The sequence below is a fragment of the Erinaceus europaeus genome, chromosome X (assembly GCF_950295315.1).
Source record: "Erinaceus europaeus chromosome X, mEriEur2.1, whole genome shotgun sequence".
Lineage (NCBI taxonomy): Eukaryota > Metazoa > Chordata > Mammalia > Eulipotyphla > Erinaceidae > Erinaceus > Erinaceus europaeus.
In genome coordinates this window covers 122,357,472-122,364,267 of record NC_080185.1, presented here as the reverse complement: position 1 = coordinate 122,364,267, position 6,796 = coordinate 122,357,472, and positions in this window count along the sequence as shown.

Genomic DNA, 6,796 nt, shown 5'->3' with positions numbered 1-6,796 from the left:
TATTTTATTAATAGTGTTATCAAGAAAGTGAAAGCCACAAGTGAGAAACATATAATTTTAAAACATACAACTAGCAAAGGATTGCTAGCGTAATTCCTACATGTGGAAAAGAGGTGGGGAAGAATTCAGTTGAAAAGGTTTTAACAGGTATTTCACAGATAAAACACAAATAGCTAGTAAACTGAAATGTGACTCAGCCTCACTAGTAATTAGATAATGAAAACTAAAACTACATTGAGATGCTACTTAACACTCCAAATTGGTGAAAATTAAGAAGTCTAAAAGTGTCGTGTTAGTGAGGTTATAACGATATTAGAATTTTCTACACTATGGTAAAAATGTAAATTGTTAAGACACCTCAGGAAACAGCTAAGTAACAAAATGAAGCTGTGCATATCTCATGACTTAATGATTTTCCCTCTAAGGATACATGTATAGTACAGAAAAATTGTACAGGATGATTATGAAACATTATTTATCAAACCCCCAGGAAGGGAAACAATCTAAAACCCCATCAGCAGTGGGAATGGATGAATAAATTGTGGAATGCTCCAAGGCTGGAGCAATATAGTGTGAAAATAAATTGTACATACTATTCTTGCTATGTGCATTAACATAATGTTGACCAAAGAAAGTAACAGAAGAATACAATCTCTCTCAATCTATGTATAACCCAAAACATGAGAAACTAATCAACATGTGTGTTGGAATGATAAAGCTAAGTAGAAAATAATACAAAACATTTAGAACAGAAGTGAAGCTGAAAGATAGACTAATAAATAGACTAGCACTCAGGGGACTTCAAAGGTGTCGGTGATTTCCTGTCTTTTGCTACATGTGGTTACACAGAAAGTTGTTTCATAACATTACATATACTTTATATATATTCCACACATATAGTTTTATAAGAATGCAATGTTTTCTGATACAACATTTCCAAAAAGCAATGAATATGTCAATTGGCAGAGGAGCTGATTAGAATTGAAGCGTAATAGGGAGGCCTGGTGGTAGTGAACCACTTGTGTGCACATGTGGCATACTAACTCTATAGTATCTAAGAGCCTGACATATAAAGCAGAGTGAACTGATAGCAATCCAGTCTTCTGAGCACTGTGTGAACTTCTTAGATACATGCTGCCTCGGAACATTTGATGATCAACTTAAAATTAGAGTAATAGGGTACCAAACCTGGGTTTGAACCCTCAGTCCCCACCTGAAGGGAGGAAGCTTCACAGGCAATGGAGCAGTGCTGCATGTGTCTCTCCTTCTCTCTCTCTCTCTTTCTCTCTCTCTCTCTCTCTTCTCTCACTCTAGCAAAGAAAAAGAAAAAGAAAAAAGAAAAAAATGGCCACAGGGAGTGGTGGAGATGTTGTCTAGTTACCAAGCCCCAGCCTTGATGTCAAACGGGGGAAAAGGAAAAAGAAAAGGAGAGAAAGAGGGGGGGGGAGTAAAGGAATGGAACATAGGGCTGAGTGGTGGCACACTTGGTCAAGTGCATCTGTTACAATGTGCAAGGACCAGGATTCAAGTTCCCAACCCCACCTGCAGGAGGAAAGTTTCAAGAGTGGTGAAGCAATGCTGCTGTCTCCTTCCCTCTCTGTCTCTTTCTTTCATCTCAATCTCTCTGTCTCCCTTCAATAATTAACAAAACAAGAAATAATAAATAAATGAAAAGAAATGGAGCATAAAACAAGAAGTCTGAGTCAAATCCTAACTAAGGAATGAATGACTGAGAAAAGACACTGTGAACATTCAGTTTAAAACACTGATCATATAAAGTTGAAAGTGACTCTATCGCTTCATCTGAGATAGATTCTACTCAGATTTTTCACATTTTAACCCACATATATAGTTGCATCCTATTATTCTAATTTCAAGTTGATCATAAAATGTTCTGAGGCAGCAGGTATCCAAGAAATTCACACAGTGCTCAGATGACACGACTGCTATCATTTCATTTTGATTTATATGTCAGGCTCTTAGATACTATAGAGTTGGTATACCACATCCTTAACTAGTAACATATTTGGGGTACTGAAAGACTAAATCTGTAAACCTACCAAACTAAGAACTAGCATTAGTCTGTGAAGAATGTAAAGGCCAGGTGGTGGCACACCTGGTTGAGTGCAGATGTTACAATGCACAAGGACTGGGGTTTGAGCCCTGAGTCCCCACCTGAAGGGGGGAAAGCTTTGCGAATGATGAAACGGTATTGCAGGTGTCTCTCTGTCTTTCTCCCCCTCTATCTCCTCCTACCTTCTCGATTTCTGGTTGTCTCTATTCAATAAATAAAGATAACTTTTTAAAAAAGGTTTTAAAGGGGCAGAGGTGGTACACCTGGTTGAGCACACATGTTGCAATACTCAAGGACCCAGGTACAAGCCCCCACTACCCATCTGCAGGGGGAAAGGAAGCTTTGCAAGTGGGTAAGTGGGGCTGCGGGTGTCTCTCTGTCTTTCTCTTTCTTTATCACCAGCTTTCCTCTTGGTTCCTGTCTGTGTTTATCCAACAAATAACAATGATAAAAAAATTAAAAGATATTAAAAAGAATGCAAAAGTGAGTGCCATATTTTGAAGTTCTTGGGTGTCAGTAACCTGATTTTCCCAGATGAAAGCCTAACCTACAGTTCTGCTGGCATATTTATTTTTGTGGCTTCACATTTCACACATAAGTCCTGAGAAGACAGAAATAATGTTTTCTATTACTCTGCCTCACCTTCAGTATTTTGCATACAATAAATTCTTGATATATATTTGTTGACTGGGTGATTGGCAAGGCTATTGATTATGTAGACATCATTCTGTTGACATCTATGCTATCTTTTTCACTAATAAAAATATATCACTGAATATAATGACTGGAACTCTACTTCATCCAGCAAGGGACTAGCTTACTTGTAAATAATTCACTCTCTCCAAATCAGTTTCCTTTTAGCCTCTGTGAACCAAGAAGAACCATCACATAGGGAGGGAAATACAGATTAATATAGGCAATGACAAAATTGTAAAATCGGTGAGCTCTTCGGAAAAAAAAAAATCTTTCAGCAACAGTAGGAGGATAATGAAGGTGATTTTCAAGCTTTCTGGTCACTTGCAAAACTAAAACTGAGGCAAGTAAAACTGTGACAATCTTATTGTTATTCATTATTCTCATTTTTAGAACTGTAGCAAGGGAAGAAACTTTCTAACACATTCAAGTGGGATAACATTTGATTTCTCCTCCAAACTACTATTTGCCCACTTGATGTTTATGAAAAAGATGTTGCATTTCTCACATTAGCCAACAGAGAAGCAATCACTTGTATAAATTATTGTTGGAAATAGACATTATTTCAAGTGTTGGACACATTTGTGATCTGTGAACACTGAACACTAATCAGCAGATGAAGTCCAGTCCTAAAATGGTTTTTCTGACATCTAAGGAATTTAATCCAGAAACCAGACGGACACCCAGTAGTCAGCTTGGAAGCCAAAAGAGCAGTGACTTCACACTTAGACTTCATGGCCTTGAAGGGTGCCTCTCTGCATGCCTGGCTGTCTTTACTCAGTTCACAAGATAAAGAAGAGCAAAGCAAACTGAATTTCTAAAAATGAAAGAATAAATTCAGAGTGGCATCCTTGCTTTGTGGACATTTCTGGTCATGGAAAACAGCTTTAAATTCATCAGTCATGGAAATATAGCAGGCTGCACAAACTAGCATATAAGCAGGAACTACGCTTTTTTCCCACATTCATTTTTAAATTCCTGTCCTCCTCACAACTAACTGAACCCAGGAGTGAACTCTGCAGTGTGTCTTTCATTTCCAATACAACCCAGTGCAAGGGAATAAAGATAATACAGACCAGTGAACAATCATGAAAGCTGACAGTCATTTGTTGACTCTGCAGTGGGAGTTTAGAGACCTCTGATTTTAAAAGGGCTATTTAATCCCCCAAGATATTCTAAATAATCAAAGAATAATAATCTCTAACTACTAGTATTACCAGTCTCATGCTTTGACAGATGTCATGAAGACCACACACATTCTCATCAGAGATTCATTCTAACATAGGGTCCCATAGCAAAAAGGTCCTATAGCAAGAAGAATTCCTTTGGAAGTGTATTTCATCAAGATGAAATTGAATTTTGTTCTTTGTGAGGAAGAATCTTCTATCTACTAAAAATTTAGTGAAACATGCCATCTCTAATATGCCTCAAACTTCTACTATTCTGTTGTTGTCCACTGTAAACTACTAAGTTTTTTCTTTTTTAATCTCAACAAAATCTTTTCAAGTGGAGGAGAGAATGCCCATTTTTGAGGGGATCCTCTCCTTGCAGGAAAACCTACGAGTTCACAAGGAGGCCTGATGAGATTGATTTTATGACTCAATGTGGCCATTCCATTTGTCACACACACACACACACACACACACACACACACACACACACACACACACACACACACACACACACCAAGAAGTAAGTACTTAGTACCATCGAATCATCATAAACACAATCATTAAAAATTTGTTGTATATATTCAGTGTGTTTTTTGTCTTTAGTGGGGCTTCATTGTTCCAGGCCTATATTTTTTTCAGGTAGGCAGACAGAGACAGAGACAATATCATTAAGTATATAGCCTGTGACTTCTTTTGGAAAATAAAGATGATATTATGTCTTTCATAACAAAATAAATGAAACTGGAGGTGATTATATTTAGTGAGGCAAGTAAGTAGATAAAACACAACTACCAGATGGTTTCACTCATATGTGGAAAATAAAGAATTGTAACATATGAACTTTGAAAAAAAAAAAAAAGAAGCAGTGGCAGTAGCAACAACAGTCACCACCAAACTATCTCTAAGACTTTGTGACAACTGCAGTAGTTATTTTTGGGGAGTGAGGGGCAGGGACACAGAACTTTGGTTAAACTTAGTAGTTTAAGTGTGATGTGGAAACGATATACCTTTCTAATTTTATAAATCACTATTAAATAATTTTTTTAAGTTTTTCTTAAATACATCATATCTTCAAGGTGGTGGGGCCAGTCTTAAACCTGGCTCACATGCATATAGTGTGTCTTTAGTTACTTGAAAAACAATGACAACCATGCTTAGTGAGAAATAAGTCCATTCACTTGGGTAGTAAAAACAGAAAGCATGACTTTGCCATTTACTAAATATGATCAAGTTACATAAACTTTGATTCTACACTGGGAAAATATGGATACTAATCATTGCTCTGCATACTATATAGTATGAGTATTTTGAAAACTGGAAAGCGCTATGCATAACTTAAAGCTTATCAGTGTCAGTAAATGATACTGATGTTCAAATCACACTAATAAGGAATCTCTATTTCTACATACATATCAGGATTTTAATATTGAATATTGGGCTTTGTGATGCTAGAGTATGGGTCAAGCTCTTTTCATTTATTTCTCTAATTAGAAGAGTAGAAAACAAGGATGTGGTGCCACATACCTCCTTCAGTCAGCCATAATTTGGTAAATTAGAAGCATAGATGGCTTTGATTTCAGGATTGCATTGCATTGCAAATAAGACCTTTTCCAAGTTCCTGAGACTTACAGGACTTGAATGTGGAATTGTTCAAGGGACAAATTCAAAAGAAATGAAATACAGACCCCAAACACATCCTCAGATATGATTCATATTACTTATAAGAGTACCTGGCATAGAAGTACTCTATGTAACAATGTTATTATCTATATTTTACATTTTATGAAAATGAGGTTCCTATTGGATTGAATGAATGGCTTGGCCAAGGTTACATAAATCATCTGTGTGAGAGGTGAAACCTGAATCAAGGACATTAGATTCATCAGATTTCATTTTGTGCTAGGCTGCGGAGCCATATGCTTGGTTTCCTTTCAAATAATCATAGTTCTTAACTTGTTAATTCCATAGCAAGTAATATTTGCACAGGGTTAGATACCATAATGATTATGCAAAGAGACTCTCATCCCTGAGGCTCCAAAATCCCAAGTTCAATCCCTTGTACCACCATAAACCAGAGCTGAGCAGTGCTCTGGGGGGAAAAAAGCAATATTTGACAGAAAAATACATATTTAAGTATACTGTTATGTATAAACAGTCATTCTGCATGCATTTAAAAATCATATCTTAAACACCATCAATTCCATTATGATTATTGCCATTATTACTATATACATGGGAATACAATGGTAGATCAGAATAGATGCTGTCCCTGAGATTACAAAGCTTATTATCTAAGCAAATAGTCATGTATATATTATATATACTATGTGCATGCATATGATAATAAGTCCTGTGAATCAGAGTCATGGAGTACTAAGAGAGACTGCAATAGGAAGAGCTGATAGAGACATACAGGTTGGGGAAGACTTTCATAAGAAAATAACAGAAACAAAGATTTACAAAATAAACTGGTGTTAACAGGACAAAGTGGAGTGCGTGAGCACTCCATGAGACTGAGCAATATGGTAGCACAAGGGACTAAAAAAGAAACCAATGTGGCAAAGAGGAAGGAGTAAGATGATTTTAGGACAAGATGAAAGACAATGAAAGCATGGATCAGATCACACAGGCCACATTACAAAATTCTCTTGTTCTGCTCAAAGATCAATAGCGAGTCATAGTGTTAATTAGATGGTATAACATAAGCATATTTTGATTTTTTACCCTAGAAGTCAAATGCTCTATCCATTGTGCTACAGAGCCCATATTTTGATTTTTGAACAGTCACTGTGGCTACACTGTAGAGAATGAGGTACAGTAGGGTCAGCAGTAGTTGGCCCAGGTATAGGAATAATGT